Below are 12,097 nucleotides of genomic sequence, written 5' to 3'. Positions count from 1 at the left end.
TTCTGTCTTGTTGATCTGTCTAATGTTGACAGTGGGGTGTTAAAGTCTCCCATTATTATTGTGTGGGAGTCTAAGTCTCTTTGTAGGTCTCTAAGGACTTGCTTTATGAATCTGGGTGCTCCTGTATTGGGTGCATATATGTTTAGGATAGTTAGCTCTTCTTGTTGAATTGATCTCTTTACCATTATGTAATGGCCTTCTTTGTCTCTTTTGATCTTTGTTGGTTTAAAGTCTGTTTTATCAGAGACTAGACATTATGACAGCTGTGACTTCACTAGGTGATAGGAAGTTTTCAGCTCCATTATAATCTTATGGGACCACTGTTGTATATGTAGCTCACTGTTGACCAAAATGCCATTATACAGCACATGACTGTAGTGATCCCAAGATAGATAGATAGATAGATAGATAGATAGATAGATAGATAGATACACACACACACATAGCAAAGTGATTCCTACATTCAAGCAATTTAACATATCCACCATATATCCAAACAGCTTTGTGTATGTCAATCAGACCTCAATAAAGTGGTCACATATACAAGTGGTTACTCCAGCCCAGGCTAGAGTGCAGTGGTGGTGTGATCTGGGCTCACTGCAGCCTTTGCCTCCCAGGTTCAAGCTATCCTCATGCCTCAGCCTCCCTTGTAGCTGGGATTACAGGAATTCATCATAGCGCCCGGCTAATTTTTGTATTTTTAGTAGAGACAGGGCTTCACTATGTTGGCCAGGCTGGTCTTGAACTCCTGGCCTCAAGTGATCCACTCCCACTGGGCCTCCCAAAGTGCCAGGATTACAGGCATGAGCCACTGTGCCTAGCCATGATGTCTTTTAATTGGTGTGTTTGGACCATTGACATTTAAAGTAATTGTTGATATAGTTGGATTAATATATATCATTTTTTGTTACTGTTTTCTATTTATTCCTTTTGTTCTTTGTTCCTATTTGTCTTCCATTATTTTTCTACCTTTTTTGGTTTTAATTGACCATTTTATGTGATTCTACTGTCTTTTTTTTTAGCATATCCATCATATGCTAAAAAGCTTATACTTTTAAATTTTGAAGTGGTTGGCATATAGTTTGCAATATACATTTACGATGAATCCAAGTTCATTTTCAAAAAATACTATATTGCTTCCCGGGTAATGCTAGTACCTTATAATAACAAAATACTCATATTCTCCCTCTCATCTCTTGCATCATTGCTGTTATTCATTTCACTTATGCATAAGCCGTAATCATTGTTAACATTGTTGCTATTATTATTTTGAACAAACTGCTGTTAGATCAATTAAGAATGAGAAAATAAGAGATTTTAATTTACTTTCAATTCTTCCTTGTCTAATGTTCTTTCTTTTTTAATGTAAATCTGAGTTTCTGGTCTTTATAATTTTCTTATTTGAAGAGGTTTTAGCATTTCTTACAAGGCAGGTGTAATGGTAACAAATTTTCTTAATTTCTGCTTTTCTAAGAAAGTCTTTATTTCTCCTTTACTTTTGAAGGATAATTTCACAGAATATGGAATTCCAGGTTGGGGAGTTTTCTTTTTCTTAACATTTTAAATATTTCATCCCATTATCTTCTTGTTTGAATGTTTTCTGAAGAGTCAGATGTAATTAATATCTTTGCTCCTCTATAGGTAAGGATTTTTTTTTTTCTCCTTTGGTTTCTTAAGAGTTTTTCATCTTTGGTTTTCTGCAGTTTAAATTTAAGGCTCATGCCTGTAATACCAGCACTTTGGGAGGCTGAAGTGGCAAAATTGCTTGAGCCCAGGAGTTTGAGACTAGCCTGGGCAACATGGTGAAACTCTGGCTAATTTTTGTATTTTTTTATCGAGACAAAAATTAGCCAGGTGTGGTGGCATGTGCCTGTCTCTCATCTACTCAAGAGGCTGAGGTGGGAGGATTGCTTGAGCCCAGGAGGTCAAGGCTACAGTGAGTGGTGATCACACTTATGTACTCCAGCCCAGCCAGGATGACAGACCCTCAAAAAAAAAATAAATGAAATAAAATAAAAAATAAAAAGAAAATGAAAGAAAAATATTAAATGCCCAGTGTGGTTTTTCTTTTTTTTTGGCATTTGTCCTGCTTGGTGTTGTCTGTGGTTTGGTGTCTGACAGTAATTTTGGGGAAATTCTCAGTCATTATTGCTTCAAATATTGCTTGTTTTCCTTTCTTTCTTCTTCTGGTATTCTCATCACATGCATGTTACTACATCATTTGTAGTTGTCCCACAGTTTTTGGATATTCTGTATTGCTTTTTTTCAGTCTTTTTTCTCTCTGATTTTCAGTTTTAAAATTTCTACTGACATATGCTCAAGCTCAAAGTTTCTTTCCTCAGCCATGTCCAGTCTACAAAAGAACCCATGGAAGGTATTCTTCATGTCTGTTACAGTGGTTTTTATTTTATTTTTTATTATTTTTAGAGGTAGGTTCTTGCTCTGTAGCCTAGGCTAGAGTGCAGTGACGCAGTCATAGCTCACTGCAGCCTCAAACTCCTGAGCTGCAGCAGTCCTGTGGCCTAGCCTCCCAAGTAGCTGGGACTACTGGCACACGCCACCATGCCTGGCTAATTTTTAAAACGTTTTTATAGAGATAGGGTATCACTGTGTTGCCCAGGCTGGTCTTGAACTCCTGGCTTCAAGCAATCCTCCCACTTTGGCATCCCAAAGTGCTGGGATTACAGGTGTGAGCCCCTGTGCCTAGCCTGTTAGTTACAATGCTTTTTATTTCTAGCATTTCTGTTTAATTCTTTCTTAGAATTTCCATCTCTCTGCTTATGTTACACATCTGTTTTTGCATGTTGTCTATTTTTTCCGTTAGAACCCTTATCATGTAAATCATAGTTGTCTTAAACTCTTGTCTGATAGTTCCAACCATCCTGCCACACCTGACTTTCGTTCTGACACTTGTTCAGTCTCTTCAAAATGTGTTTTTGGCCTTTTAGTGTGCCTGCAATTTTTTTCTTAATAGCCACACCTGGATGAAGGGAACTCTGGTAAATGGGCATTTAGATGTGTGGTGGTGAGGTGTTGGCTGGGGGAGGTGCTCTATAGCCCTATAATTGGATTGTGGTCTTTTAGTGAGCCTGTGCCCCTGGACTGTGACCTTTATAATGTTCCCCAGTGTTCCCTGTCCCCCACCTTGTGTAGGACAGGATGGTTAGAGGCGGTTCGAGTTGTGTATTCTCCTTCCCCCACATGGAAGGCCAGAGTGGGATGCAGTTGGGTATTTCCTTCCCCCAGTTAAGTTGGACTCTGATATAACCCCAACAGGATAAGCTCTGTTAAAGTATTTTTCTTGTGCGCAAGCCTTGTTAAGAAGTACAGAATTCCCTGGTGTATTTCAAAACGGCTGTTTTCCCCCTCTTTCTGCTGTAAGCAGGAGGGGATTTTTCTCCTGCCTTCACTGTGAGAACCTGGTAGGCTTCTAGAGATAAGACTCACAGAAGTGTGAGGGCCTCCCTATAACTGAGGCCCCCTGTAATTTTTAACTCTCAGGCTTGTCCACCCTGAGCCTCTGGCAATTCATCAATTACAGTTCAGGTCATCTTACTGCAGTACTGGTTCCCACACAGGTTTCTGCTCATGGGCTTCTGCTCTGGTGAGTTGTGATTTTCTGTCTCTGCCTGTCTATATGTCCAACTTTTGGGGCAGTGGTTTTCCCCATGAACCTTCCTTCTCTGACGGATCTGAGAAGAATTATTGATTTTTCAGTTTGTTTAGCTTTTTACTAGGATAAGGTGATGACTTCCAAACTCCTTACATGTCAGATCAGAAACTGGAAGTCAGATAAGGGCCTTGCCATACTAAAACGGGTGCAGTTCTGGGGAAACCAGGATGGTTGATCACTGTAATTGGGAGTAAAGATATCCTGGATCCCGTCTGGGCTCAGGTGAACCCCCTGGGACATGGAATTCAGTGTGTTGGAGCCTTAGCTTCCTTTGGGTGAAATGAGAGAGGGTTGACATTAGGCTTTCTTCTATCTACTTTTAAGTTGGTAGGATCTGATTTTCTTATGCTGGGTATTCTTAAAGCAAGACATTTCTGGACTTAAACTAGTGGAGAATACTTGCTGGGAGACAAAACCTAATTCTCTTGTTAAACATTCTTATCCTTGACTTGGAATAATCATGGTTTGGAAGGCACAGTGACCCTTTGCTCTCAAAGGGCCTGCCTGCTGTTTTACCCATTATGACATTTGTCACACAGCAGGGAGTTTTTGCCCTTTAACATCACCTATTTCAAAACAGAACAATTTTGGTAGGTATGGACTTAGGATATTCTGCTGTTTTTGGTTGAACTTGACTGAAAGGATCTTGACTGAAAGTAGAAGAAGTAGGAGTGGGGCAGGGGTATGGTGTGAAGGCCTGGCCCAGCCTATTAACCGAGGACACTGCAGGTTGGCCTCTGATTTATTTCTTTCCAAATGGCTTCCAGCCTCTGCATCTCCAATTATTCCATGATCCCTGATTTGCCCAGCAACATAATCAGAAACATTGAGTGCATCTTTATCTTTGAAAGTCCACAGCAGAGAAATAGCTAAGGGAATTTTTATGAAATTGTAATGTGCCCACTTGAACACAAACCCTAATTTCCTAAAGTCTAGCTGTAGTTTGAAGAATTGCCTAATTTTTAAAAGTTGAATTTTGCTGTCAGAGAGGCTGCCTATACTTACTGCCAGCATTGTTATTTATCTTTATATATTTTAGTCTTAGCTCTTGAGTATAAAAAGCTCTCTCCTTCCTTCCCTTCCAAGAGTTGAGTTTCAACTGCGTGACTAGATTGTACAATTTTGCCCAGGCTTAAGGCTTCGCAGGGAAATGGAACATGCTGCTGTCTCATTGTTTCTTCTGGCAAAGGACAGATTTTCCCAGTGGCAAGTAGACATGGGGAGAGGTCAAACGTTTCTAAAAGGCAGAATGGGCCTTAAGAAGTCTTCTGCTCCAGCTGTTTGCTTCCTGGCAGAATCATATTCAAACCATTCCAGGTAGAAAAGGGGGTGTCACAATGTCTCTTGGGAATCATTTCGTTCCCAGAAGAGTCTTGTGGAAGGTCTTTAATTTCAAGCCAAGTCATCCACAATTGCAGAGGACAACACTACATAACAGGTATGGTTTAAGTACTGGGATACAGCAGTAAGCAAGATAGGTGAATAAATAAGAAAATCAGTAACACTATCAAGAGAATAAAACAGGGACATGTGGTAGAAAGGCCTAGGGATGCAGTGAGGGTTACAGACCTTGAAAGGAAATGGGCCAGGAGAGGTTGGATGAAGTATGTGGTCATATTTAAGATGAGATCTGGATGACAGTCTTTTAGATTCTATCCCATAGACAACCGGGAACCAGCAAAGATTTCTCAAATGGGTGAACACAGTATAATGTAATCAATAATCCATGATCATACCTAGATAAGAATATATGTCTTATTTTTTAGAAGAAGCTCAGCCTGGCCAACATGGCAAAACCCTATCTCTACTAAAAAAAAAAATTAGGCAAGTGCCTGCCTGTAACCCCAGCTACTTGGGAGGCTGAGGCACGAGAATTGCTTGAACGTGGGAGGCGGAGGTTGCAGTGAGCTGAGACCGTGCCAACCTGGGTGACAAAGCAAGACTCCATCTCAAAAAAAGGAAGAACCTCTGTGAAGTAACTATTATTCCCATTTTACACGCAAACACTAAGATTCAGAGGCCTCAGTGACCTTGTGCCGGAGGGGACCGACAGTCTCTTATTCCTTTTGATGAGAAATGTGGAGACCCCTTTCCTTTTCTCATTTCCTTCCGTTTCCCAAGTCCACACAGGTAGTCTAAGGAACTGGCTCTTTCCCACATGTTGTCTGTTTGACCTTGGGTCAGTCACCTTTGGAATGAATTTGCCTATCTATACGTGGATGAGGTGCCCTTGAGAGGCCTCACAGACTTCAGATATTTTGAGCATGGAATTCATCCTTATATACACTCTTTTTAGGCCCAAGGGAAGCAAGATGTGTGTGTTGGGGGGACTTCTGGCTCTTTTTATGAGTTGAGGGATGGTAAAACAGGAAGCCATTTCCTCCCCTCCTGTGGCCTGGAGGGAGAACCACAGAACACACTGGGGTCCTTGCCAGCCTACTTTGGGAGTGTTCAGCTGCTTTTCAGACCCCACATTCTACCTGGTCCTTGTAATAAATGGGTGCACACATGTTTATCTTCCCGCTTACCACCATCCTCATGATAGTGGACTTAACAGTGACCTATTAGGCTGTTTATTACGAGGTGAGGAGTAAAAACAGTCTTTGTTAGTTTCTCAAAAAGTAGGTCAAACATACCGAATCTGTTATCGTGTTATTTAATCTTCAGATATTAACTCCCATCTATTCTGCAACCTCCCCTGGGGAGTTTGCAATGAGAAGGGATGTTTTATGGCCTGGAATGTGTGTTTGATGATCTCTGCCTCATTAAATTGGAATAGAACCCGTCATTTGTTCTTCTAATAGACACTTAAACAACACACCATATATTAGCACTCTTTGTTACAGTTTCTCTTTGAGATACCTAAGCAGTCAGAAGGAAGCCAAGGTCTTTACCCTGCTCAACCTTCCCCCACCCAAATGCCCCGGCCATTTCTGGGACTGTTAACAATAGATGTTAGGACGGCTTACCCCTCTTCCACGGGACAATGGCTCTATTTTTTTTGTGGTGAGGGGAGGTTGGTGATGACTTAAGCAATTGTTTGTGGTAAAATACATATAATAAAATATGTGCCATCTTAACAATTTTTAAGGGTACAGTTCAGTGGGATTAAGTACATTTATATTGTTGTGCAGCCATCACTACCATTCACCTACCATACTTTCTTATCTTGCAAACCCAAAATTGGATACCCATTAAACATTAACTCATCCTTTCTTCCTCTCCCCCATCTCCCTGGAAACCACCATCTTACTTTCTGTCTCTATGAATCTGGCTACTTTAGGTACCTATTGGGAGTGGAATTTGTCCTTATTTCACTGGCTTATTTCACTCAGCATAATGTCCTCGACGTTCATCCATGCCGTAGCCTGTGTCAGAATTTCCTTTTTGTTTGGGCTGGGCGCGGTGGCTCACGCCTGTAATTCCAGCACTTTGGGAGGCCAAGGTGGGCAGCTCACTTGAGGTCAGGCGTTTGAGATCAGCCTGGCCAACATGGTGAAACCCTGTCTCTATGAAAAATACAAAAAATTAGCCGGGCGTGGTGGCACAGGCCTGTAATCCCAGCTACCTGGGGGGATGAGGCATGAGAATTGCTTGAACCTGGGAGGCGGAGGTTAGAGTGAGCCGAGATCATGCCACTGCATTCCAGTCTGGGCCGCAGAGTGAGACTCTGTCTCAAAAAAAAAAAAAAAAAAATTCTCTTCCTTTTTTAGGGCTGAGCAGTGTTCTATTCAATGTATAGACTAGTTTTGTTTCTCAACTCCTCAGTCAGTGGATACTTGGTTTGCATTCGTCTTTTGGTTATTGTGAATAAATGAGGCTGCCCTGAATGTGAGTACAAGTATCTGAGTTCCTGTTTTTCTTTCTTTCTTTCTTTCTTTCTCTTTCTTTCTTTCTTTTCTTTCTTTCTTTCTCCTTTCTTTCTTTCTTCTTTCTTTCTCTTTCTTTCCTTTTTTCTTTCCCTTTCTTTCTTTCTCTTTCTTTCTTTCTCTCTCTCTCTCTCTCCTTCCCTCCTTCCTTCCTTCCTTCCTTTCTTTCTCTTTTGACAGAGTCTCTCACTCTGTCGCTCAGGCTGGAATGCAGTGGCATGATTATAGTTCACTGCAACCTCTGCTTCCTGAGTTTGAGGGACTGTTGTGCCTCAGCCTCCCGAGTAGCTGGGACTACAGGTGCCTGCCACCATGCCCGGCTCAGTTTTGTGGTTTTAGTAGAGACGGGGTTTCGCCACGCTGGCCAGGCTGGTCAGGCTGGTCTTGAACTCCTGGCTTCAAGTCATCTGCCTGCCTCGGCCTCCCAAAGTGCTGGGATTACAGACATGAGCCACTGTCCCTGGCCCTGAGTTCCTGATTTCAATTCTTTTGGTTAAATACCCAGAAGTGGAATTGCTGGATCATATGGTAGTTCTATTTTTGATTTTTTGAGGAAATGCTATACTGTTTTCCATAGCAGCTCCACCATTTTACTGAATCTATGTATAATTATTTTTATCATTTAAATTCTAATGATATATAATTCATTATACATTCAAATATTTTACAGAAAATTTTCCTTTACCTTAAAATATTCTTTATGTGTTTCCTTTGGATCCTTGTCAATAGATCTCCCTTTGGAGTCATCCTTGACTTGTCTTTTTTCCTCTATATCCAACATCCAAAGAATGAGGAAATTCTGTCAACTTGGTCTTCAAAATATATCCAGAATCCCATCAATTCTTACCATTTCCACTTGCCTGACTTGCCAGTCTGCTCTCCCCATAGCAGCTGGAACAGTATTTCTAAAACCTGTCAGATCATGTCATTCCTCGGCTTGAAATTCTCCTAAGGTCTTACCCATTTCATAAAACCAAAGGCCTTACCATGGCTGCGTGGCCCTTCCATCCCTGCCCCTCCTGAACTCGCCTCCTACCATCCCTGCCTTTCCTGAACTCACCTCCATCATTCCTGCCCCTCCTCCTGAACTTGCCTCCATCATCTCTGCCCCTCCTGAAATTGCCTCCCATCATCCCTGCTTCTCCTGAGCTTGCCTCCATAATCCCTTCCTCCCCTGAACTCTCTTGTCATCCCTGCCCCTTCTCCTGAACTCGCCTCCATCATCCCTGCCCCTCCCGAGCTCGCCTCCATCATCCCTGCCTCTCCTGAACTAGCCTCCCATCATCACTGCTTCTCCTGAACTTGCCTCTCGTCATCCCTGCTTCTCATGAACTCGCCTCCATCATCCCTGCCTCCCCTGAACTGGCCTCCATCATCCCTGCCCTTCCTGAGCTTGCCTCCCATCATCCCTGCCTCTCCTGAACTGGCCTCCATTATCCCTGCCTCTCCTCCTGAACTCGCCTCCATCATCCCTGCTCTTCCTGAGCTTGCCTCCCATCATCCCTGCCTCTCCTGAACTGGCCTCCATCATCCCTGCCTCTCCTGAACTCGCCTCCGTCCTCCCTGCCCCTCCTACTGAACTTGCCTCTGTCATCCCTGCCCCTCCTCCTGAACTCACCTCTGTCCTCCCTGCCCCTCCTGAACTTGCCTCCATCATCCCTGCCCCTCCTGAACTCACCTGTCATTATCCCTGCCCCTCCTCCTGAACTTGCCTGTCATTATCCCTGCCCCTCCTCCTGAACTAGCCTGTCATTATCCCTGCCCCTCCTCCTGAACTCGCCTGTCATTATCCCTGCCCCTCCTGAACTTGCCTGTCATTATCCCTGCCCCTCCTCCTGAACTCGCCTGTCATTATCCCTGCCCCCTCTCCTGAACTCAACTGTCATTATCCCTGCCCCTCCTCCTGAACTTGCCTCCATCATCCCTGCCCTTCCTGTACCAGCCTCCCATCATCCCTGCCCCTCCTGAACTCGCCTGTCATTATCCCTGCCCCTCCTCCTGAACTTGCCTGTCATTATCCCTGCCCCTCCTCCTGAACTCGCCTCCCATCATCTCTGCCCCTCCTCCTGAACTCACCTCCCATCATCCCTGCTTCTCCTGCAGTCGCACTGGTGTTCTGGCTGCTCCTGGAACACCCAGGTGTGTCCTTTCTCATCTTTGCACTCAATGTCTCCTCCCCTGGGGCACCTTCACTTCCACCCTCTCCCCTACCCCACCTGCATGGCGGGATACTTCCTTCCCTTCCTCTGTTCAAATATTACCTTCTCAAATAGACCTTTCCAGACCACCCTATTTAAAAGTTTAAACTAGCACTGTCCCCACTAGCTCCCATCCTTAAACCCTGCTCGATTTTCTTCACAGTCCTTAGCTCCACCAGTCACATTTGCCTTTATCCCGTCTCCACCACAAGGTAAACGCCTTAAGAAATATACCCTTCCCTGTTTTGTTCATTCTGTATCCCAGAACCCTAGCAAGGGCTGGTGTATCTAGGAATTCCTACCTAGTCCTTGAATGCATGTTCATACCTGCATTTCACACAGTAGTGATAAACTCTTAAAAGGCTCTGGAGTCAAATTTCCTAGCTTGTAAAATGGGTTCCGGTTTAATTACTTTGAATATTTTGCTTAAGCTAAACCTCAGTTTCCTCATGTGAAAAATGGGGACAAATAATAACTCCTATCTCATAAAGTTATAGCTGAGGATTCAATCAGATAATCTATGTAATGTGCTAGTTGCTACATCTGCAAATGGTAAGTGATCAGAAAAAGTTGTTTTGTTGTAATTGATGTTATTCTTTTGATTTCTGCGTTTTTTTCGCTTGATCTTGTTTCATGAGCACAACAGCAAATATCATTTTTTAGGGCTGTATGATCTGCATTCTAATGATTTGTGGCACCTGGCTTAGCCATTCCCCAGGTAGATGATTCTGGGCTTTTTTTTCCATTATAAATAGTGCTGTGACCAGCTCCTTTGTACACCTTGTAAATGTGTACTTTTTGTTCATCCTTGTTAAATATAAACTGTTTGGGATATTGTCTTTTATTTGGCTTGTTGGATGAAAGACTTGGAGGTGGTCATGTGGCCTTTCTCCACTTGGCCGACCCAGCACCCCCGGCCCACTTCCAATGACACCAGCTGGACACAATGCTACTGCTTGTGGCTTTTCTGGTTGAAGTGGAGGCTGACGAAGGGCAGGAGTTTTTCTGTGGAGGAACATGACATAGAGGAAAGGGAACAGGCTCTGTGGCTAGGCAGACCTGGGGTAGAATAACAGTGCTGATGTTTCCTAGCTGTAGGATCTGAGTCAAGTTATGTAACCTCTTTCAACTTCAGTTTCCTTGCTTAACAACAAAAACTAAGATGACCTACCTGAAAGGGTTGCTGTGAGAACTGCAGATTCCATTCGAAGCATGTTTAGTATAGTGCCTGGCACACGAGAGGTACATAGACAGTGTCTGCTGTCACTATTGCTGTTTTTCTTTGCAGGGAGATGGTCTCTGCCCTACAGGATGCTGGTTAATGGGGGAGGGTGGGTAAAATGTTAAGGTCGAATGATAACATTGCCACTCAGTCTCATGGAAATGCAGGCCTGTCTAGTGTCTTTGTGCATTGGAAGATAGGTTTCGGCCCTGCAACTTCCCCTTCTAGAGGATGCTCTGACTGGGTTTAAACACCATCAGTGAAAAAAGCTTTCTTTCCCATCTAGACTGACCCTTCATTTCATGGTGTTCGTGGTGCAAGCGCTTGAGGCCGGTGCCATCAGGGGCCTTGCCTGAGATGACTGAGCTGGTTGGTGTCTGGCCTGAAAACACAGATCCTGGCACCTCCAGTCTGGCTGCCTCACCTGTTAGAATAAGCCTGCAAGTGTAACCCCAGAAGGATGATGAAAGTCTTTCTCCCTGTATTTTTCTCTTCTCTTTTAAAAATTGCCATTTAGTTTAGAGCCGAGAGAACATTCAAAGTCTGAGTTAGAGGTTTCAAATGTGTGACACCTGGGGAAGGGGGCTGGTGGGACACCTGACTGCTCCGGGAAGAGGTGTGATTTGTAAATCTTGTTGTGGTCTGAGGTGAGAGGGAAGACTAGACACATGAGAGAGAGGGAGAAGATAATTAAAACAATGACAAAGATAGGATTATTTATAATGGTACAACAGAGTGAGTGAATTCAGAGATGGACCTGGGTTCTGAGATTGCAAATAAGATGTATATATATACTCTAATTGAAGCTGACTTAAGCAAAGACAAACTAAATGGAATGTGTTGACAAATGTACCTGGCAGCTTACCTTCCCCCTCAGCTCTGATCTTTCTCTCTGTTGGCTTTGTTTGGCATCTCCTCCAAGAAGGGCAGGATGGCCGTCTTTGAATCCTGGCTGTCATCTTAGCATCATCAGTGAAAAGACACCTATTTCCTACTAATTCCAATGAAAGCCCTAGAATTGAGCCACACTGGCCTGACTTGGGTCATGTGCCCATCCTGAACCAATGACTGTGGCCAGGAGAATCATATGCTTGTTGGGCAGGCTGGGGTCATTTGTCCAGCTTGGGAGGCACCT

Source organism: Gorilla gorilla, chromosome 4 (assembly GCF_029281585.2).
Source record: "Gorilla gorilla gorilla isolate KB3781 chromosome 4, NHGRI_mGorGor1-v2.1_pri, whole genome shotgun sequence".
NCBI lineage: Eukaryota > Metazoa > Chordata > Mammalia > Primates > Hominidae > Gorilla > Gorilla gorilla.
The sequence above is the reverse complement of the archived record's forward strand: the minus strand, read 5'-3'. Positions refer to the sequence as shown.